General features: G+C 38.8%; 1 protein-coding gene across 2 annotated transcripts in view; it reads left to right on the top strand.

Annotated features, from left to right (window-relative positions):
* Nucleotides 1-4,481: 4,481 nt before the first annotated feature.
* Nucleotides 4,482-24,057, top strand: part of FRS2 (fibroblast growth factor receptor substrate 2) — a 50,655-nt gene continuing 31,079 nt past the window's right edge. Inside the window, exon 1 of one of the 2 annotated variants that reach the window (XM_048301266.1) lies at nucleotides 4,482-4,618. The gene's annotated coding sequence lies outside the window, so the exon portion shown is untranslated. Of the gene's footprint in view, nucleotides 4,619-17,197; nucleotides 17,217-24,057 lie in introns of those variants that run through there. The other variant, XM_048301267.1, reaches the window with a different exon arrangement.

Here is a 24,057-nt window from a genome sequence, read left to right as displayed (position 1 = left end):
CACTGCAGTCATGAACCAGAAAAGACAGTGTTTATAGTAGAGCCCTCACCTATAGCTGTGTTAGGTGGTGCCTACAGGAGTATCAAAGGCCTTCTGTATTACATAACAAAGTGACTGCAAAGTTCAGTGATTTGTCATGAGGCTGCTGCTATGATTCTATTTTTAAGCTAAACTGTTTACTCTCCTATGTTTTCTGCAAGAGTAGAAGTTATGGTTGAAACATTAAGGATCTGAGTCCATGTTCATCTCCAAAAACACATCCAGCTTTCATGCTGGTGTAGACATACCTCATACTGGTCAGAAAAGACTTCCCTGATGAGAAGACAAACTATACATGACATGCGAAAGGTTCCAAAATTCTTGAGAAAAAGAGATACAAGTCTTCACTTCATGCCCCTGAGAAGTTTGTTGCCATGAATCTCTGAACAGCATATGAAAGGAAACTGCAGACACACAATGCAGAATCTGGCATTCTACTCCCCAATAGTCCTGTCTTTGTCAGGTCCAGATATTAAGAAAGAATACAAAATAAATAAGAAAACACTGTTTTAATCAGATAAATCACAGACTCAATTAGGTTGGAAAAGACCTCTAAGATCATTGAGTCCAACCTGTGACCAATCACCACCTTCACTGGTGAGGCTGCCCCTTGAGTGCTGTGTCCAATTCTGGGCCCTTCAGTTCAGGAAGGACGTTGAGACACTTGAACGTGTCCAGAGGAGGGCAACAAGGCTGGTGAGGGGCTTGGAACACAAGCCCTATGAGGAACGGCTGAGGGAGCTGGGGTTGTTTAGCCTGGAGAAAAGGAGACTCAGAGGTGACCTTATCACTCTCTACAACTACCTGAAAGGTGGTTGTAGTCAGGTGGGGGTTGGTCTCTTTTTCCAGGCAGCAACTGACAGAACAAGAGGACACCGTCTCAAGCTGTGCCAAGGGAAATTTAGGTTGGATTTTAGGAAGAGGTTTTTTTCTGAAAGAGAGATAAAGTTTTGGAATCGTCTGCCTGGGGAGGTGGTGGAGTCACCGTCTCTGGATGTGTTTAAAAAAAGACTGGATGTGGCACTCAGGGCCATGGTTTAGTTGAGGTGGTGTTAGGGCATAGGTTGGACTCAGTGATCTTGAAGGTCTCTTCCAGCCTGGTGATTCTGTGATTCTGTGATTCTTGTCAACTAGACCATAGTACAAAGTGCAGTCGCTTCTTGAACACCTCCAGCAATGGTGACTCCACTATCATCCCCAGCCAGTCCATTCCAATGCTTAGCAACCCTTTCCATGAAGAAATTCTTCCTGATGTCCAACCTGAACCTCCCCTGGTGCAGCTTGAGGCCATTTCCTCTTGTCCTGTTGCTAGCTCCATGGGAAAAGAGGATGACCCCTACCTTACTCCAACCTCTTTTCAGATAGTTGTGGAGAGCTATAAGGTCTCCCCTGAGCCTCCATTTTCCCAGGCTAAACAACCTCAGCTCCCTCAGCCCCTCCTCATATAACTTACCCTCTAGACCATTCCCCAGCTCTGTTGCCCTTCTCTGGACATGCTCCAGCACCTCAATGCCTTTCTTGTAGTGAAGGGCCCAGAAGTGACACAGGACTCGAGGTGTGGCCTCACCAGTGCTCTGTACAGGGGAAAAAATCTGCTGTTAAAATCTATGTGACTGCACTGCGCTCCTGCTTACAGAATTGAATGCTGCCTAAATCAACATAGGCCAAAGGCAAAAGCACTTGACCTGCAGGGTCCAAATTTCATTATAAAACCCACCAAAACATGTTGGTGTCATCTTGTAAGAATCCAGGAAGTGGAAAAGGAGTTCCTGGAATGAATCAACACGAAAATACATTAGGGCAGTGCAATGAGAACTTCTGGAAATACAATCTACCACATATCTGATGCAGTTCAATTTTATTTCCTCCTAAAATACTGAGAATCTTTCCAAAATATCTATATGACCTCATTTTTAAATAAAAAGGAGGTGTTAAACTCTGAAAATTTTCATTTGGAGTGAAAGTTTTTTAATAAAGGAAAAAATTTTAAATAGTACTAAAATTTAACACCTTTGAAATGACCATTTAATTGGGTAAACCATTTATGAAGCAAGAGAATTATGAAATGTATGATTATGTCTGTTGCCTCAGAAAAGCCATATATTTAGCACACCCAGCAGTGGTATAACACCACATAAAAATGCCAAAGCAAACAATTTGAAAAGTTTAGTTACTAAAATAATAATTTTACAAATTTTATCTATGAGTGAAACACTTAGGGAAAAGCTTTAAAGATGGTAGCAGCATCTAATTTTTAAAAAGAGAGAATGTGAGCTATAGTGAAATAACAGAGAAGGCTTTTGACTTCAAAGTTTAAAAGAAAGTTTAGCAAGATCTAATAGAAATGAAGATGACATCAAAGGACTTAAAGCAATAGAAGTTCATAATTTACAAAAGTCTGTAGGCAGCTATGAAATCTTTGAAAGACTTGTAATTGATGCAGCATCTGGACAGAGCTGCAATAATCTCAGTTTGGGATGACAGAAATGATTGTAGATATGAGCAGCAACAAGTATGTCATGGATCCAAAACATCTATGAAGTGAGAAAGAGAAGGAACAACACAACAGAAATTCCCAGCAAGAATGCAACACAACAAGGTCTCAAGAAGCAAGAAAATTCCCCAGAGAAAGATCTATGATGGCCACAAAGTGCAGCAAAGTTCCATTATCTAAATACTGAATTGGTCTGTCAGTAAATCTGGATGACCTGGATGAGGTAACACTCAGTTAGACAGTAAGGATGACCAATTTCACACATGAACAAAAACAGCACTTCACCTTTGATGAAGATGTTGAACTTGACTGTAAAAGAGATGCTCTGCTATCCTAATTTAATACAAATCCTGACATAATTTAAGTGCGACCGTTCACATGAACTGGTGAAGGCATGGTGAGAGCTAGAGGGAGGAGAAAATAAATAAATGACCCAGAAGAAGAGATACATCAAAACTTTGTTCCTTGCTCATCTAGACACTGCCAAAAAGACTAGGGAAAAATTGCAAGGCACAATACTTAGTTGAATGTGCACTCACAGATCGGGATCAACAACTGAACAGACTTTAAGGCCAGTCCTGTGACCTGAAGGTCACAAGGAATCCTGTAGATGTTTATCTTAAGAACAGCCTATTGCTTTGTAGCCCATTGGTATAGTATGTTTATGGCATATGAGCATATACTGTATGTTAGATGACAGCGTTTGCTACATGACTTCACCTATTACATGACTCAGATATAGGAGAATCCCATTTGCTCTGTGCATTGGTCCTCTGGTCTCACATGCACAGGAGCCAACAGCTGGGGTGGTGCAAATGCTAAACCACAGTTGTGCTCTCTCCATCCTTTTCCTTCTAGGTATTATCACCCTTCTAGCATGTCCATCTGAAGAAAATTTCTGCACGGACTTCAGCTTTTTCCGCTCTCACACAACATACAGATTAAATGAATGTTGGGATAGTGATCCATTACTTTTGACATTTCTGCTACAAAGCAGTAACTGTCCAGGGAAGGGAAGAAAGTGAGCAACTGTGAGAGCAAGATTTTCTATTCTCTTTATCATGAAGTAACTGAAACAGAGACAAAAGAGGAGTTGCACAACTCCTGAGAAAGTCACATAGACAGACCTGTTCTATGAAACAACTTGGTGCAAGGCATTGTTTGGTGAAGCGTTCAGAAGTTAGATTATGGCCAAAGCAGGTGGATAACAAGAAGAGACAAAGCTGAATTTTATGCAGGCTGCTGGCTGCTCTAACTGTGAGCAGTGTGTTTCTGTGTATGTTGGGACAAGACCTACACATTCAAGATTAATTGTAGATCACAATGCCTTCTGGCCCAAGACCTGTCACACGTATTGGTCTGTAAAGAGGGAACAGACACGGTGACGCGCAGGTAGCGAGAGCAGAACAAACGTGTGGGTTTTTTGCACTGGCTAACAGGAGTGTTAAGTTTCCACAAACGTGCACAGGTGTGGCACCTCCTCTGTTCTTCTTGTTTCCCACACTAATTGTGCTGTATCTTTGTTTATAACGTGCACAGCCCCTGCCTTTGCGTTCAGTCGCGTGTAATGCAACCTTACGAACGCAGCACAACTCCGACAGCCGTAGGTGAGAAGTCACCGCGGCAGCATCTAACGTAACACCGTGACATCGAGTGTTACAAAAGTTACAGCAAACCGAGCCAATCCTTCCCAGAGCTGTGCGCGCAATTACAGTTTTAATTTTTTTTTTTTTTTTTTTTTTAACCTGAGGAACCAGTAAGACACGCTTCGCGGCCGCCTCCCTCGCCGCCGGCCCCCGCACAGCTCCGGCGTCACCCCGCGGCCGCCCCGCCGCCCGGGCGGTGCCAGCGCCGGTGCCGGTGCCGGGTCCCCGCCGCCCCGCCCGCCCCGCTGCTCCCCGGGCGCTGCCCCGGAAGGCGATCGCGCCGCGCTCCGGAAGCGGAGCCGGGCAGGGTCCGTCCCAGAGCGCGGCCCTGTCGCTGCCGCGGTCGGAGGCGCAGCCGTGCCCCGGCCCGACGCGGGGCCGCCGTCTCGCCCGTCACAGGCGGCCCGGCCCGGCGGCCAGCGCGGGGCTCATGGCCCAGGTGGGTGCTGGTCCTCGCCCCCTCCCCCGGCTCTTTCCCGCGGGGTGCCTGGCCGGCTTCGCTGCCGCCCCCTCCCAGCGGAGCCTCCCGGGCCCCGGAGCAGCCCCCTTGTCTGGCCTCCTCCCGTGGGAGCCGGGCTGGGATGTGCCCCGCGATAGGACCTGCTTTTCCTTCCCCGTGGGTCCGGGCGCGGGAGCTCAGTGGCGGCTGCGCCCCCGCGGGCACGGGGGACTCCGGCCTGGGGCTGTTTCTGGACGGGGAAGGCCGGGGACGGAGAGGGGATCGCTGCCTTAGTCTGGGGCTGGGGCTGGGCCGGGAGCGGGGGTGGACGAGCGGAGTGCGAGTTTAAAAACAAAAGACGAGGCGATAAATTTGTCCGGGCTGTGGCTGTGCTGGAGGCAGGTCTGGCGCGGGGAGCGGTCCCGGCTGCCTTGACCGCCCGCCCGCCTCCTCGGTGCTCGGCGTGTCTGATGGTTGTGTCTCATCTCGTGTGGCCTGTCAAGCGCTTGCGCCTTCCTCCAGGTCAGCTGCGTCCGTCATATGCCTCCCAAGACAAGTGCGTTTGCTATTCCACGTCGCTGAGCAAACTCGGGGGGCTCTGAGGTGCGAGCCCTGAGACTAATTGGGAGCTCTGTCGGGTCAGTGGGTTGGGACCCGCAGACAGAGCCTGCCAGGGGAAGGGGGTCCTCCAGGCTCTTCAAAGGGGTGCTGTGTGTATGAATGAAAGCGGTCCCTAGCTCACTTTCTCCTCATTTTAAACTACTCTTCCTATGACATATCTCTAGACTTAAATGTCTTCTTAATGTGAAGACACACAGGCGTCAAAGGTTGTCTCAGTACTCATTTGGCTCGGGTGCTCATCTAAACTTGAAATCTTTTTGAAGAAGAATGCATGTCTTTGCATCTTCCTGGTCACTGCATCTTGTTCAAAGTCATTGCACAAGATGTCATAATCATGATTAGAAATCACTAGCAATGTTGTACTGTGAGTTGAAAGCAATACTGTTGTTGCACTGAAGACATAGTGCAGAAATCAGGATAGATTTTAGTAAGTATTGAAAAAGTTGCCAACTGTGGTTTGTTATCAATAATATTTTTAACAAGTGTTTTATTTGTGACTTTTAAATAGCCACTTTTAAAATTTTTTTTTTACTCTAAGGCCTAGTGACGAAGTGATATTTAGTGTAATGAGCAAAAAAGTTCTCTGAATAAGTCTTTAATGGTGTTAACGTTAGCAGTAATTCCATATAATGAACCTGTCATTAAATCTGTTCTTCTAGTTCTACAGTATATTTGCATTTAGCAAAAAAACCCCCTAATTTTTAAAGATTTATTGCTCTGTTAAAAGTGGCTTGGTATTAAGATGTACAGGTTCAGATCCAATAAGCATCCTGATTTTTCTGTTGAAGTCAGCAGAACTGCCAGGGAAATCCATTGTCTGTTTTCCTTGGTTAGCAAGTGCATTTGAACAGCACACCTGTCTATGCCTGCTTGAAAAGAAACCTGTATCAGTATAAAGCACCAGTTCAGGTCCAAATACTGCTAACTCCACTCTAATAAAGGGAAAGAAATTAAGAACTTTATTCCTTGACTGAGATTCCCTGAGTTTATTTACTTCCATGTCAAGAATGCTTTGAAAATGCTTGTTGAAACAGTGTGCCAGGAGTTGTATGAATATATGGTTAAATGGCTTTTCAGGGTTTTGCTCACTTTCCAGTTCAGTGTTTTGTCTCAAGTGTTGATGGTGAATGTAGTCAAAATAAACTGTTCTCATTTCTGTGTAATTTTTACAGGCAGAGTACTTCGGAACACTTTTTTGTCATACAAGAAATTTCTGTTAAAGAGAAGATCAATTGTCTTAAAATGCTGCTGTAGGCAGGTGGTAGTCTGTGGAAGAATCTAGCTTTGTAAGAAAATGAGGGTTTCATTAACTGGAAAAATATAATACATGGCACTTGGGAAGACTGGTTTTCAGAAACGTGCATCTGATTCTGCACTTCAGGTCTTGAACTGTAATGTTGATACGTCTTACCTTTTGAATTGATATGATTATATTTCTTTTCTTTGTTAAGTGGATGAACATAAGCAGATACATTTACTTTGCGTGGAAATAGTTCTCTGCTAAATTTAGCAATCCAGTAATAAATCCCATTGTTTCTAAGTTAAAAAGATTATTGCTAACAGTCTGTACCTACTTACGAGAAAGTAGCTACATCCGCGTTTATTAGGCATCTGATTATGACCTCATTGAAATTAATTTTGTTCATTTCTGTGATCACTGGGATGCAGTTTAAGCAAAACAACTTTTTGAATAATGGATGAAATTCACTCCTGAGTAGAGAGGTTTGTTAGACGACTTTAATCACCAGAACCATTTAAATTCCTTGTAAGTACTAAACGATGGTTAAGATAATACTTAACATGGCTGCAATGGTTTTATTCCATGTATATTCTGCTTATGCAAATATCTGAGGTGATTTAATCAGTGATATTTAAAATAATTATCTGGTAAAACTATCATTGAGTTAGAGAAGCTAATGCTCTCTGTTATAGTGAATATGAAGGGTGAAAGTGGTTAATGTAGTGAACTGGCCTCACTTCTTGCTTCTTATGCCCAAGTAGACTATGGCTGCTTAGGTTCCTGCAAAGATTGGAATAAGGTTTAATCTTAGGAAAAAGTTGATTAAAATAGCTACTTTCAGCTGTGCAGGCAAGTTGAAATTTAAAATGTGGCAGTGTCTGAGTGTTTCCACAGCATCCCAAGCTGATCAAAATTGGACCTTCCAACTTCCCAGCATCCTTCCTTCTCTTCCTTCCTTGTGCTGGTATGGATTGCACTAGGAACTGGTTCAGGAACCTATACTGGCTGAAAATTAGCAACTTTTTTTTTTTTTTTTTTTTCTTGGTAGAATTAGTTTTCAATTGACTCGGCACGCTGAACCAACTCACCTGGCAGTTGCATACCTGTCAGTAGTGGCTGTGTGAGCGAAGGGGTGGGATCCCAGAAAGGAAGGGTAAGAGTGGCACACCATAGGCCTGGATCTATGAGGTTGACGTTGCAGGACTCCAGCCTTCGACCTACTCTTGCTTTGCCTTGGCATACAGCTGGCATAGACCAGCTCCACCATTGAAAAACATGGTCCTGTTTGCTTCCACTCTGCTCTGCTGCTTCCTCCTTTGTGCAGGCAAATACTTGTATGGTTGTGTGGTGAGCTGGGCTGAGGACTGAACTAACCTGGGGGAGGGGCAGGCAGGGAAGGGTTCGCTTTGAGCTGGATCAGTTTGCTGCACAAACATTTGTGCTGGCTCAGAGATGGGGGTGGAAGCAAGCAGTAAGGGGAGCAGGGTGTGTCTGTTTCTTTTGGTGACAGTGACACATTATGCCAGCTTAGAGTATATTTGATACTGGCCTAATTCTGTGAAGGTAAGATGGTATGGCATTAAGGCTTTGAAAACATCGTTTGGTTATGGTTCATGGGGGTATTTACATCTAAGACCCCTCAAACCAGGGTGTGTGTCTGATTTCATTCTGTGCTTTGAAGGGATTTTGAGGGAAGAATCTGGCCTTTCGTATAGTAACTAATTAAAAAAAAATTATTTGGTACCTGTTGTTTCATACAACTGGTGTTCATCACATTACTGCAACAAATGAATTTGTTTGGCATGTATATTGAATTTTAAATTTAAATAAGGAAAGTTAGTGATCAGTGTGTCCACTAAGAAAATGGCAGGATATTTTGCAGTAATGAGTAGATAAAGAGACAGAACAAATCTATGAAAATTATGAGGCTGATGTAAGATACCATTATAACTTCAGACAGTTTCTGGGGAGGCAGTCTGTGACTTCTCTTCCTAAGTAACTGTTATGGTTAGTGGTTTTCAAAAATCTGTCTTACTCAGCCTATCACAGAGGTTGTAGGTAATGTCTCAGGATATGGATAGGCATTGATTTTTATCTTTTTTTTTCTCCCCTAAGATCTGTGAAAATTGTAGATACAGTGTCCCCCATCCATTTTTCTCTCTTCCTCTGCCATAGATTACCATGTGTAATAATCTTTTCCACCAGAGAAGCCGTATGCAGTGTTACATGCTTTAGACATAATCAGCCATTAAATGGACAGTATTAGCTCAGCCTACCTTTTCTGGTCAGTTACCTTGATTAATTTTTCCCATAGTGGCTTAGTGTGCTCTTACATGATTCACCCTGTTGCAAGTCTGTATGGGTGGTAGTCCCTCTTTGCTCGGTGGTGATGAGTAACTGGGCAGTAGCTACTGCTGGAAGAGATGACCTATCTGCAGCTCTTAAGTAACATTTTCTGTAAAAATGTAATGGGTTTTATTTTTGTCTGCTACTGTTTTTTTATCAGAACTGTTTGAGGAGCTGTTGGCTGAAAACTGTTGTCCAGAGACGTGTAATTTCGTGTAGGGCATGCAGATGGTGTTTTTGTTGTGTATGAGTTGTAGAGCAGCAGTTCTAACAGACTTTCAGTTTTCTGCTCTTAAGGATCATCTTTTCTTGTTGGCCCTTCTGTGTAATCAGTGCTAGATGTGACGATTCTTTTTAAACTTGAGCTGGTGATAAACAGGTGTGTGGTGCTTTCTCTATAAGTATGTGTGCATACAAATGTCTGTGTGTGTATGCCATGTATTCTCCAACTATAGTGTACTTTTCAAAGCTTCATCTTCACCGCATCTGGCAGGGTGGCAACAATCATGATGGCAAATTTAGTTCATTCTTTATTGAGTTCCCTCTTCCTGCAACCATGGGATTCTCCACAATTTCAGTTCTCCCCTCAAGCTTTAAATGACAACAGAAATAATTACCTCTTGGCTTAAATAAAAAGAACTAATAACTTATTTCTGATGTTTATACAATAAAAATTCATGCTTATTGCATGCTTGGGACTGACTGTATGCATTCTTTTCTAATTAGTGGAAATGGCATTGTGATTACTGACTGTTTCCTTCTCATGCCTTAGAGTACTTTAATTTCATGTTTTATTTTGTTCTTTTTCTAAAACGCTTTTACATCCATATGGGGGGTAGTGAGATGAGAAGCTCCTTGTCACAGGAGTGATACCTAATCTGTCACTGACTTCTCAGGCAGTCCAGGGTAATCCCTGACCTTTTTGCCTGAATCTCAGTCAACAAAGTAATACTAGTATCTGTATTAAGTGGTGTGTTCCTCTCAAATACTGCAAGTGTAAAATCATTGTGTTGCATGTCATTGCAATCATACCTGACCATGCTGGTTGGCCTTTACTTACTTCAGTCTCTAGAATCAGCCAGTTACTAGACCTGCTGTTTCTTCTCACAGAACTGTTTTTATTTGTTTTATTATGTTGTTTGGTTTTGGTTTTGTTTTTGCAGCTGTTTGGGTTCTGTTTTGGCTGTTGATAGAAACATGTCTGTGTTGGTACATTTTTGGACCAGGATTTTAAAAAATACCCCAAATGTAGGTTTTAAGCTTATCCTTTTTCTTTTCCTTTATTTATGATAGATGTGTATCTTATGGAAAAGGCACTCAAGTATATCTTACTATTCAGCTTTTTCTTGTACATGTGTTTGTTACTTTTCTGTTGAGAAAAATCTAGTTCAGAAATACTGTATTAATTGTCTTGCTTGTAGCAAATATCAAGTACTGTAGGGCAGTTGGCATATTAGATAGTGATAGTTTTCCTGTATGTATGCCCAAGTCAGGATAGACTGGAGACCTCATGTTTTAAGTCTGAAGAACTGACTCTTTTCCTTGGCTTTTCGTCATAGTGGTTTTGGTCCTGGCAGGGTTGAGATGCCACTGCTGTCATCCACACAGTGGTGCTGGTTACTGTAAGCCCCTGATCCCTACTGGGTGCTGCTGACTCAATGATGAAAAGTTGCTTTAATTTCCTGCTTTTCCAAGGGTAAAAAAACTCTCTATCCCTTATGCCTGGATTCCCGTGTTTCTAATGCAAGATACAGATCTTTGATCTCTCATGAGAGCGGCAGTTTAAAATAGTGTGTTGATATTTTCACTGTTCTCCTGTCGCTGCTGCCAAAGAAGTTAATCTGCATAGTAGTTCTTATTTGCTGGGGTTGCACACCTTGATGCAGATGAAGCATTTGTCTTTCACAAAGATTTTCTTAAATGCTTTGCACAGGGATGTTACCTTGTGTTATAGTATGACACCTGGCACAATATGCAGGTGGGGGCATTTCATTCTTACTGTTATTTAGTGGGCAAACGTGATTGTAGTAATACTGCTTGCTGAGAATCATAAAATAACATGATTTGGAAGAGACACAATTGTGTGAACATTGGAAAGATATTCATCAGCACAGTACTAGGCGAATTTCTGAGATGAAATGTCTTTATTTCATTACTTGCAAGATGTTTGACAGGGGCAAGAGTTGACTGGTTTTGCCGTGCTTTAGGACAGTGAGACATTTTTCCCTGATGGAGATGTTGAAGCAGTTAAAGAGGGAACTCTATTTCCTCTTTTTCTCCTGCAGAAATGCAAACTTTAGTTTAAATATGAACTTGCATTGAGAAATGAACGATCTAGTGCTGTGTTCGATCTTTGTAGCAATGTATCAATCTTATGCTGAGCTTTTCTGAACTGACAGCAGTAGCTTTTTGCTTAGCAGCACAGCAGAGCAAAACTGAGTTGACTATGTAGCCATTATCCTTCAGACATGGCTAAATTTTTCAGTCTATTTATGAGCATCAACAAACACTTTGTGCATACTTTTGCCATGCGTTGAATGCTTCTATTTTCCTTTAATTTAGCTTAAAACTAGTAATGGAATTCCTGAGGTTTTGAAAGGAATAGCTCTTGGCAAGCCTACGGTTTTGAAACCAAAGGCAAATTAAGATACCAAGCAAACACAGGGAGGGCTACTTCTTCGGGGAAGTATGTTAAGATTCTTCTGACATCTTAGCATTTGTTGTAGGGCTTGTTCTTTTTTTTTAGTCTCTTTGAATAACTCCTTTAAAGCACAGTTGTTATTTTTCTTTTAGAAAAATCTTACTGAAACCCAAGGGGACTTTTCTTTCCCCTTGATGTCACTCAACAAGTTTAGCCTTTTCAGGCAATCATTACAAGTAGAGGGTATTAGAATACTTTCTTTCTAGCTGTCTGTGTTTTTCAGTAACTCCACACTGATTGAATCATGTAGTTAGAATACAAATTTTAGTTTAAATAAAATATGCTCTTTTAAATTGCTGCAATAATTGTAATTGAAAGTATTTGCTGTTGTGCATCTGTCACAATACAATGGTGGTACAATAATACAATTAAAAAATTATTTAAATTTTCAAAGTGTAGTTGGGCTTTTTATAAAACACATAACTAAACTGCTTTAGGTTTGTGGGAATGAGAGGACGTATGATGTAGGGAAACTTGCCTGGCTGTCACAGTCTTGACCCTCTCCTGCCTTTGTGGTACTACTTGCTGCAAGCATCTTCCCACTTCTGTACCCTCTTCCCGCTAATCCCAAGGTGTGCAACGTTCATAGAAATCTCTGCATGTCCTATATGTAGGTTGCCGTATTTCTTTGTAGAGTTTCATGGCTCTTTGTGTGCCTTTATTCAGTCTTGCAGTTCCTTTAATGTTTTTTTTATCATCAAAAACATTTGGAATGTTTCAGAGCACTTGGTCTTCTCTCTCAAACTTAACTCATTTGCTTGCCATTTGTAATGCTGCTGACAGTGGTATAATCCTCCCTCACCCAGGGAGGGCACTTGTTTGGGAGTAGCCCTTTCTTTTTCTTCTTCTCCTTGAATCCACAGTCATGTTTTATTCATATACTCCTTCCTTGTCCAAATGACATTTTCAAGACCACTTTTTCTGGCTTTGCAAATGTAGTTTCTGTATCTGTCATCTGGAGTACTTGAAGTACCTTCTCCCTCTGCTGATATTCCTATCTCTGCAATCTGTTCAAAATACAGCTGCTACGATTTTTCAGTAGTCTGACTACTCTTTCCTCATCAAGTTAAAGCTCGCTTATTGTCTTTGAATTCAAAGACTGGTGTCTCGTATTTCTGCATCATAGTCTGTTTTCCTTGCTACTTTTGGCACTTGAATTTGTCTTTTTTTCTCCCCCCCTTGTATGTCTTTACTTATGTTTCATGTCATATTCTTTACTTTGATTTACAAAACTTCTGAGAATAATTTTAGGTTATGTATGTTAATACTATTACAGGAGAAAATGACTGCACCTCTGACCTTTCTTCTTGGGTATTAGAGTATCCTGTTGTCTCTTTGCTTATACAGATAATTATGTTTTAAACTACATAAGCAGTCAGGGATACATGTTACCTTTGAATCTTTTCTTATAGGTACTTGTGAAATGTATGTTGCTGTATATCTTCGAAATCTGATTTATTTTTCTAGTGATTTACTTTGGAGTAAAGTGCACCAATGGCATGCTTTAAAATCTGTTATGTGAATACAGTGTCATATTTTGTGGACTTTTAGTATCATATGTGATTTCAGTTAGTAAATACTGGTTTCTGCACTTGGCAGGTTTCTTTGGTGAGGCAGATGTAATCTGCAGCTTTTATTGAAATGATATAAGAATTGAATTAAACTAGCAATCAAAGTAGTATTAAGTGCTATGTCATAAAGTTGACTTATTGCAGAACTAATACTGATATTAACAGAGGTAATACTTTTTTTTTTGTTGTTATTAAGGAAAGCCAAGTGACTCTTAAATATTTTTTTTTCATGTTTCATAAAGCTTTGGGTCCCAAGGTTTCTGTGGCTTGTGTTTTGCATTTTGTTTGTGATTTTTATGGGTTTTATTTTGGAGAAAGGTAAACTGCTGTGGTTACTTGTAATTTGAGTTTTTTTGGCTGGTAATATAATGAAAAAGTAAACTAGTTATAATAGATAAAATAATAGATTTTAACATATAGCTAGCTGTATGTGTCTTAGGCATGTTCTAGGATAGTATGGTTAAATCATTGTGAATCTCTTCTGTGTCATGGCAGCTGCCTTATGTTTTCTTCTCTTAAAATCTGCTGAGTAGACTTTCATAGCTTGAAATTGAGAATGCAGTGTTTGTGTTGCTCATCAATTTGTATTGCCATAAATGTAAAAGGACTAGAGCAGTGGTACTTAGAGTATTAATTCTTGCAGTTGTACCAATGTTAATACTAAAGCAAGCTGGATGTTTCCTGTCAGATTATACAGTGTGCAGCTTATATATTTGTGCAGCTAGACTGGAGGTAGTCTTAAATTCTTAAATAATTGTCTCCTACTTTAGGGTTCCAAGAAGCATTTAATTGGCAAATATTCAGATCTCAGTGTGAGTGTGAATGCAAATGCTTGCCTTCTTTTCTCTCTGATAGCTATCTCTTTCTTCATTTGCTGTACAGGTTTTAGGTGATGGTATTCAGTTCCTGAAAGAGCTTCCTCTGCTCTTGCAAGTTTGGTAGGAAGCATACCATTATGTTAATCTTTGTTATTAAAAGGCATTTAGTTAAGACTTTTTAGATCTTAAAAAGTAATGAACAAGCTAATATTAAATCCAATCAAATCAATTGTTCTCTAAGCTTGAACTTTGTGGTATTTATTTAGTATTATATTAACAATATTATTGTCCGTATAGTTTGAGAAATTCTGAGTAATACCTGCCAGTTTATCAGTCCTGCTACTCCAGAGAGTGCTCCATTCCTAAAAATTGCTGGAGTAGAAAAGAAGGTGTACAGGAAAGGAAAAAGGGAAGGTGCTACATAGACCTCAGACAAACTATTTTTTAAAATATTTTCTTCCCTCCTCCTTTTTTTTAGTAGAGTGGTGAACCTTTCTTATACAGTACTTATATCCTCCCTCCCTAAGTTCCAAAACTTTTCCTGATAACAGAGGTTGGGGAGAGTATTTCCAGCTTGTCCTGTGGCTCTTTAGTTCTAGAGAAACTTGTGTTGTCTCTCAGAGGTACAGCATATACCAGAAACTTAGATAAGCTTGTAGTTTCTGTAGGACTCTTTGGGTTTAAGTGTACACTATGACTCTTATTTTAAGATACTTGTGGCCACTTAGGGTCTTGAAATATTTCTACCAGTAAAGTGCAACAAAGTGCTTTTTAAAATCTGAAGTTCAAGTTATTTGTCTTGGATTTTCTCTGCCTACAGTGTTATGTGAATCATCTGACTTTCACAAATGTGTTTTCTTTTATGATGATTTTAGTCCCTAAGTGTCAGTACATTTGCTTAATAAATATTTATTTCTTTCAGCTTCAGAGTTCCTTATTCTGTTAAGTCCCTATTAACTAGTCCTATAGAGCACAACTTCATTTATGTCTGCTAAATTTAAATTTACTTCTCTTGAAGAGTTTGTATTTCTTATGTCAGCTGTAATATAGAATTTTATTTGTTAAATGGGTGTAACTTACTAATTGTAAATGGTGTGGTTTTAAAATAGTTTCATGTCAAAGTGAAAAGCAGTTTAACATTGTCAATAGTGTCAAATGAAAACTATTCTTCTGAAGTTTCGATTGTGCCGTTACCACATCAGTTTAGCATTACTGGTTATAAGCTCTCCATAGCAAGGATGTTTTCTTTGAAGTTCAGAGTAGGATGATGTCCGAAGAGAAGAAACCTGTTCATGTGAGGCCTTGAGGACAGACTACAGTACTTAATGATAAGTGGTGTACTCTGGGGAAAGCTCTAAATAAATGATTAACTGTTGACTACCAGAAGATACTTTATGCTGGTAAGTAGAGATATTAATCAGTTGTTATGTGATATATCAGAATGCTCTTGTATTGATTATGACTGGTTGCAGTGGTACTATTTCATTGATGCTGATGCTGACTTCTAAAGTGAACAGTACATTAAGGAGGGTGCACTAGATTCTTATCAGTAGTGTCCTATCATACTGTATTGCTGAGCTTTTAAAGTAGTTACACTTTAGGTTTGTTCTGTATGAAATACTATTTCTTGAGTGTGCTGTACCAGGGAAATGTACCTTCTATAATCTTGACTTCAAACCAAACAGGGAGGTATCACAGAAGAATACTTCTGCTGATGGAATAATAAAGTCTAGCAGTGGTGAACAGTAGAAATGTTTTACGTGGTACTTCGAACAGTAAGTAATTGTGGTCTGACAGTGGTTTGTGAGGGATCTTGGTTTACATTCATTGCAGAGGGTTTCTGTGAATTAATTCCAATACCAAGCTCTCAGCGAAGTCATCAAAAGGTGTCATTGATTACGTTTCACTGTGAGTGAACTGTTTTGAAGTGGGTACTTGTAGGAAATTTTGTAACTACATAGGGACGTGTAAGAAGAATGTAAAACTAGAAAGAATAAGGGAGTGTTGTCTTTGAAGTACAAGTCTAGAGTTGTGACTAAAATGCAACTGAAATTGTCACCAAAAATTGTAACCAAAGTGTTCGATGTTAAATTTTGTATGTTAAAAGCTATTTGCCAAGTTACTGATAGGCTAATCCTAATAACAAGGATTTCTTTGGGCTTCAGATCTGTATTTGTGAATATATTATGCTTATGCTAGTGGTGAGAGTAAAACCATTATTAAATGGAAATTTGGCAAAAGTCTTAGAAATCTAGAAGCTGAATTTCCTTTTTTCTTTGCTGAATATTGTGTAATGTGGGACCAGGGACTTTTACTTTTTTAAAAAAAATATTTTTATAGAAACACTTTATTACCAACACTTGAAAGTTTTGTGCTGGTGCAGATGCACAGTGAGTCGATCATTCCCACTTCCTCTAACTTTATTTTTAGTATGTTTGAACAGCACAATTCGGCCCGGCTCCTGTACACTTGGGTGAAGTGTTAACAGTTAAACTGGATGTCAGTAGGTTTGGATTTTCTAAGTCAGAAATAGTGACGGCATATCTTGGGGCAGGTAGTGCACTTTTTTCTGTAGTTTGTTTTGCAATTGTCTTGTACATGCATGATTAAACTATCTGTGAATGGGTTTACAGTATGCCTTATGGTGTATTTTTGTTTGTTTGCTTCAAAAGGCCACGTACGATGCAGCAATTTAGCAGTTGATTTGTGAGTGGCTCAGTGTTTGTCCTCTGAATAAGGTGGAGATTTTTTTGGGGGCTGGCACCTAGTGAGTACATTGAATTTATCAGCTGGTTTCTTGGGGATGGTGGTTGCTGCTTCCCAGAATTTCGTTTTATTTCCAAGAAAACTGTAAATGCTTCTCTATGAAGTGTGTGCATTCACAGGCACACATTAGACCTGTGCCTGATGTAATGAATTGTACTAGTGGGTTTTGTGGTGCCTTGCAGCTTTTCATACAGATTTTAAGCATGATTTATAAATCTATTTTAGTACTTTTTTTAACAAAGCTACTAGATGTGCTTCAACTCAGATTAAACTTCACGACTGATGGCGTAAGTCTATAGTAGTGACTTGGCAGAGATTTTAAACACAAATGTCATGAGTCTTCTGAAAAGTGTCCACTTTAGAAGATTCCCTAGGGAAACTCTCAAATGTACGTGTCATGTACAGTACCACACAAGTAGCAGACTGAGTTCATAGGATTCTATGATTGCTTCTTGTTCCCTAGGCTATCTGATGACCATCAAGGAAGCCTAGGTGTGCTGGAGGTTAAAGAACTCAGCTCTTGCTTCAATACACAGTAAGTTACAAAAATGGCCAAAATTAACATACCCATACAAATTAGTTCTATCCAGTTTGGTCATAGTTCAGTGAATATAATAGACAAAACGTATTGCCTCAGCTGTCAAGAATTAATGCAATTTAGGTTGAATAATATAAATACTACACCACTGGGGCTAATTGGTTCATGCTGCTGCTGTGTGGGGCTGTTGGAAAGGGCAAAGTTAACATGCTCATGGTCCTGTTTGAAGGTGTGATAGGGCTGCCTGTGAAAGTCTTTGCTGCAGTAGGAGAATTTGTATCAGCCTGCAGCACTGGCAAGTTTCAGAACTTGACAGCAGCCCTCCTTGCATCATACCACAGGCTTTTACTTGCTGGCACAGCAGAAGCAAGGTATGAATATAATCTTGCTGTGGTTCTATCATGTATTATTTAAAAGTTTTCTAACTGCTTGTTTTCCCTTCTGCACTACACTTTGCTTCCCTCTCACTTGAGATGTTAAAGCTGTATATAGGGTGACTGAAATAATGTTAAAAGTCCTCCTTGTTAAACAGTATTGATTTCCAATCAAACCCAGCAGTTTTCTCCTGCTGTAAACTTTAGGGGGTAATGTACAGAAATTGATCTGCATATTCAGATAGTCAACATAAATGGGTTGGAATTTATGAAGGAGTATAGGGATGTTAGTTTACTAATATTTTAAATGTTCAGAGTTAAATAATTTACTTGGAGTTGTACAACAGTATCAAAGCACGTGTTTACAAGCACACTAATAATTTGCTTATTTTAATGATCAGCTGTTAGAGAGAATTCATCCAATTCAGATGTAGAACTGGACTTGTGAAAACTTGCAGTGTTTCACATAGTTGAGCAGCCTAAAGGTTGGTGGGTTAAAACAGAAGTTGTAGGAGCTGGGCAAGATAAGGTAAGGCAATGAATTAACACAGGGAATTATGGGAACTGATAAAGAAAGGGGACTTGGAATCAATTAGGAAGAAGCTTGATTTTGGGAATATTTTGAATTTTGTGTGCTTGACTGAATTTATCCTAATCTTGCGTATTACATATAGAGTTTGAATTATGGTGTTTTACTGTCTTAACATTAGCTAATTATCATGTTTCTTCGTTCTAAATTACTTTCAAAATATCTGCGATATTTTTAGGTAGGGATAAGTGGCTTCTGTGCTTTTGGGTGTCTTCAAGTATATACAAAGGGGTTGCAGTAAGTGGATAGTGTATCTGCGATTAAAGTGCCCTATAAGTAACATAATGATTATTTCACACTGCTTCTGTAACTGCATCTAAACTTTCGTCAGTTCCTTTCTATTCCTGTTCTAGAAAATAATGTAACTTTTGCAGATTTTATTGTTGGGTTGCAGTTTCTGTAACATAGTCTTGTTGACTGATTTCATTATTTATTGATGGTAATATGTTGCTTTGACAGAAACTTTTGTTTGCTTGTACAGTGTTAGACACACCATTTTCATTTGCTTTTGAATTTTTATATTAACTGAGAAGTACAGAGAGAAAGAATAGGAGTCATGGTTTATCTTGGATATCCAAACTTGCTTTGGGATATTACTGCCAAAGGCAATTACTCTTAGTGATTATTATGTTTATGAAGTTGTTGTATTTTCTCAAACCACAGTTCTTGTAAAAGGATAATTAAGTTAAAGCTTGGGCTATTCTTTGCAGATTCTGTGCCAGTGCCAAAATATTTTCAGACAATACGTACTTATCATTTCAAAGATATCCTTTTAACTTGAAAGTTAAAAGCTAAGTAGTGTAGTAAGTTTTTAAAATGGTATTCAGTAAACTAGGACAGTAAGTGTAAGGTGAAAGCAAGTAATTTATCTTGCACTGTCATTAGAAATCAGATGTGAAATGTGCTACTTAATGTGAAGGCTTAAAGTTTATGTTCTTGCTCTGAATTAATTTTTCTCCTATTTATCTTTTGCAGACGGGAGGACAAAAACCTTTCAGTTTGTAGCTGTACTTACTGAATACTTTAGTGATCAGGTTTAGCAAATGACAAACTTCCAAAAGTTTCATGCTGAGTGTTTATGTAAAGTATAATTTAAAACTGGGTTGGATAATGTTTGAGCTGGAGTTTGTAAGGATGCTTGGTATCTGTAGTTGACTTTTTGAAAAATGATGGGAATGACTTCTGTCAGTCAGCTGAAACAGCTTAACTGTCAGGAGCTTAATCTTACCTTGTACACTTAAATGAGGTTTTGTGTTCTTATTTTAAACAAAATGCAAAATTAAGTGCACTTCTGTAAGAAAACAAAATCTGTACTGGCTAAGTTGTCACTGATCCTGTTCCTAAATATTTAGGAATTTTTGAAGCTGTATTTGTGCAGAATTTTTAACACTGCAGTGGAAATGGAAGTTAGAAATAGCACTGTTGAAGTTGTAGAATGCCAAGAAGCTGCATGTATAAGTCTAGATTTAATAAGTCTTATCAATACAATTTTTGATGTTGCAACTTAAATACTGTACTTTGTATGTATAAAACTCTTCCCAACTTTTAAACAGATTTACACTTTGCACATAACTTCATCTTTATATTAACTTAGCGTTGCATAAAGTATGTTAAAAGAAAGCAGTTTCAGAGTCTACAGATTGGTTTCTTTTCCATTAGATTTTCTATAGGGTTCTGTAGAAGTGATACACAGGTTAATTTATTTTAGCAAACTCCTGTAGTATCATCTTAGATATTAATGAAGCTTTATTTTCATGACAGCTTTAAGATCGTTGAAATGTGACCTGCTGTGAAAAAAGAAGGGTCTGATTTCTCCCAAGGCATCATGGTCCAGCTTTCCTTTTGTTGGCACTGATCATGGTGTGGTCATTTGATCTGCAAGACCAGTGCAGTAGTTGGGCTTGAAGCTTGTGTGGCTAATTAGAACATGGCCAGAGCAGGAAAGATCATGTCCTTCAGCTGCTGTCACCTTTAGATCAACTGAGGGGAACACAAAATAGCATTCTGAGAAAGAAAAGCAGTTAATTTAAAATATCCCACTTCACAATGACTCTTTAATTCACAAAAGGAAGGCTTCACACTACTTGATAAACATACAGCTGTTTTCTATACGTGTGAGGAAACGATACATCCTTGTTATATACTGACGTTGTATTATCTCAGAAACATAGGCTTGGTTTTGAAAGAGATGGCTTTTTTATTACCTCTTACCTCTTACTATGTCAGTTCTAGTAGACATAATTGCAGTAGAGAAAATGACAGTTTTTAAAAATAATTATTTTTGGCAATTTTGGGCTTCAATGTCAACATATAAAGAAGAACAAGTGGAGTAGGATATAGGTATGTACATATTAGTATTGAGTCATTTGGACTTCCCTGTGATTTCACAACAGTGGTAAGAAATTAGTTTCGGGTTTTTTTTCAGGCAAGCAAGCAGAGGTTGGAAGTGTAAAGATTTTTGGAGCAGCCCAACTTAATCTTTAGTGAGTTTTACACAACTGTTTTGATTACCAATATTCAATATTCTGTTTTGGCCTTTTTTTTTTTTTTTTAAAGTTGTACAGTCATCTTAAGTTACTCCCTTTATGTAACTAAAATCAAACACTGTGGTTAAAGTACACAGGTACTTCTTATAAGGAAAATTATATTGAGTAGAATACAAATGAATTTCTTCTGTTTATAGAATTTTTTTACATCCTTCTCCCTACCTCCCGTTCATTCCTGTATCACATGTACTTAAATATGCTTCTGGGACACATTTAATGTCACATGGTTTTTTTAAAATTAGGAAAGAGAATATTTGAAAGAAACTCAAAGCTTTTAAAAGTTTAGCTTTAGTCTTGAGTATAAGGTCAAAAGAGCTTTCACAGTTTCAACTGTTTGAAAGCTGTCTGGCTATAATGTTCAAATCTCTGGCATAAAACATGGCCCTTACTAACATGAGCTTATGGGAGTAGAAAAGGCACCCATTTTCTTTTAACCTTTTTATTTCCTTTTCAGGTTAAATACTTGTTGCTGCCTACGAAAGAATTGAACTTTTGGGTACATTCTGCCTAGATTAGTGTTGTCCTAGGATGTGCAGAATGTATTAAAATGCAAAATTATTTGGGATTTCTCCTCACTTTTAAATTCAGAATGATTGGAAGACTACTTCAAGAAAGTTAAATTTGTGTTCTGATAAGACACTACATCCCATTTATTGCAAGCTGTTAACTTTCTACCTAATTATGTATGCCAGAAAATTTTTTGACCTTGATCTTGGAGCTCTTTAAGACATCAAAGCTCCACCAGTATTCTTGTAATGTTATTGCAGACATTAATTACCATGTATTTATTCTGTGTTTAATTATTTGGTAGTTCTTGTAATTAATGGATTTTCAAGGCTTTTTTCATTTTCAAACATTCTATCAACTTATCTCATCTTGAAGTGTAAACTTTTTTTTCCATGCAGCCAATAATTTTTGTGTGTAAATATTTATTAACTGTAACTTCTAATCCTAGAACTTGTTTAGGATAAAACAGCTCAGGAATCTGGTAATATCCCATGTCTCTCATACACAAGAGAGCACCTCAAAAATAACTGCATTTCTTCACACAGTAAAACACATGGGTCTCAGCTGGCAGGGTGTTCAGCAGAAATTACTTCTAAATTACTATATTTTGTTATGGTAACTAGTAAAAGCCAGTCCTCTCTGTGGACAGTGGTAGTTCAGTTTAGCTCGTTTAGACTTTCTGTATATTGTTCCTTGGACTTTGCTGAGCAGTTGAAATGTGCTATAGGGAGTGAGAAGATCCTGTAACTACTTTACGGGAGTTTGGTAAGAAGTGGTAAGAAGCAATTTCCCTTATTTCAAAAAAAGCTGGTAAAATATATAGTTCACTACAGAAATACTAATAAGCTGGAGTAGAGAAATATAACAAGGGAAATCAGTACTTTATATATGTTACTGCTTTGAGTTTTCACCTAGAGAGTAAATCTAGAAGGGGCTTAGTAAGTCAGTTATCTGTTGGATTTGTTTTTTAACTTGAATTCCTCTGTACTTGAAGTCTAGTTTAAGATATTGAGTCATGTATAAATACTACATTTAAAATACAAATCTAGTTCTTAGAATTGAGCAAATTAGAATAGATTTTGTTTTCTTTCCACTCTTTTCTAAGTAAGTGCCAGCAAGCTTTATGGTCTTGTTATTTAAATGGGATTTGTGCCATATCATATTACATTTCATGTTTTTAAACAAGTGGTGCTGGTTTGCTAGAGACTGCAGAGTTTTTACCCACAAAGGGCTGTACTTCCAGCATTTGTAAATGACTGGGTTTTCTGTCCTTTTTGGGCAGACTTCTAATACTTTGAAGCAGCAAATTGGCTGATGGAACTATTTGACTAAACCTATCTGTACTCTTCTAGAAAATTGTTGTATTGGAGTGGTATCCATTTTGCTTGTTATAACTGCTTTAAAATTAAATCTAAAAAGTCCCATGGATGGGTCAGAATCATAAATTTCTTTTAATTGTTCTATTAGAAAGAACCTGCCTAAATCCAAATTCTTCTCTATTCTGTCCTTTCAGGTTTTCTGTGACTTTTCACTGAGAGTAAGATGTGACTGATAACTGGAACATGGAATAGAGTAACTACAAAGATGTATCTGTAGGCAGGGTTTCAAAGAGCATTTCTCTTTGTGGTGGTGTTGGTGTAAACAGTGCCAGCCCCTGGCTTGTGTTTGAGTGTTCATGTGGGGAACCTGATCAGGAAGCCGGTCTAGGTTAAAAAATAGCTGAGCAAGGAAAATAATGATTATTTTTAACCCAGAGCAAATATGAGTTACGAGTGACCTGCTGATGTTGGAAGTGATGGGTAACTGAAAAAATATTTCTAGAAAGGAAAACCTGAGATAGCTGAAATTCAGGTGTGTATGGGGTTTTATTATTATTTTTTGTTTGTATTTTGTTTCTCAGTAAGAATAAATGCTATTTAAATACATTTAGGTAGAAATGCATTAGCTGGAAGAGGAACATAAGTCAGTTTATCCCCTTGCAATTCTCCATTGCCTTCTGCAAAGAGCTGTTTGAACAGCAGGGGAGAATAGGAAGGATGGGAAGATGAAATGAACCTTGAGCTTGCAGTCTTTGGTTTGAGGATTCCTGGTTTAGGACATGGTGGCTGACTTATGAATAGAGACTCTTCATAAAGGAGACAACTTGTCTGCTTCAGCCAGTAATACCTCAGAATCAGCAGCTCACATGGGGGTCTGCAGGATTTTCAAAGCATCAGTATTCCATTTGTTTTGGTTTCTTCTTTGCAAGGCCTTTTTTAAGTTTAATAATAAAAAATTTAACAGAAGAGCAACTGTTTGGACCTTATAAGCTAATGGACTCTGCCAAGTGGTACTACTTCACTATCCACTGAATAGCACAGCTGGCACAGAATAATGAGAGTGTGATCTGTTTGAGTAGTTATTTGTGAAAGAGAGTATCATATAAATATGAAGAATTAATGTAGTGTACTCTGTACTCTGCTGGCCTCCCTGGCTTCAATGTATATGTTTTCCACCGTGGAAGTTCAAACTGTGTATCTGCGGAGGGTAAATTTTGGAGACTTCAGTCCCAAGTAAACACAAGACCCTGTTGTGGAATTAATATCATTTTAAAAGAGTGCTATGGGTGCTGCCTTGAGGTAGTCATGGTTAGTAATGGTAGTAAAGTTTTGGCATCTTCAGCAGTTTCTAGAATTAATTCTTTATGAGAGAAAATGGGCATTCAATATAGCCATCAGATGCTAACAAAATGGATGGGCAAGGGTAAGCTTGTTCATGCTAGCTATAAATCAAATCAGCTTATTTTCCATAGACAAAAGTATTTGGAGTTTGTGTGGTATTTT

Source organism: Corvus hawaiiensis, chromosome 4 (genome assembly GCF_020740725.1).
Source record: "Corvus hawaiiensis isolate bCorHaw1 chromosome 4, bCorHaw1.pri.cur, whole genome shotgun sequence".
In the NCBI taxonomy this organism is placed as follows: Eukaryota; Metazoa; Chordata; class Aves; order Passeriformes; family Corvidae; genus Corvus; species Corvus hawaiiensis.
This window is presented reverse-complemented; position numbering and strand designations above follow the sequence as displayed.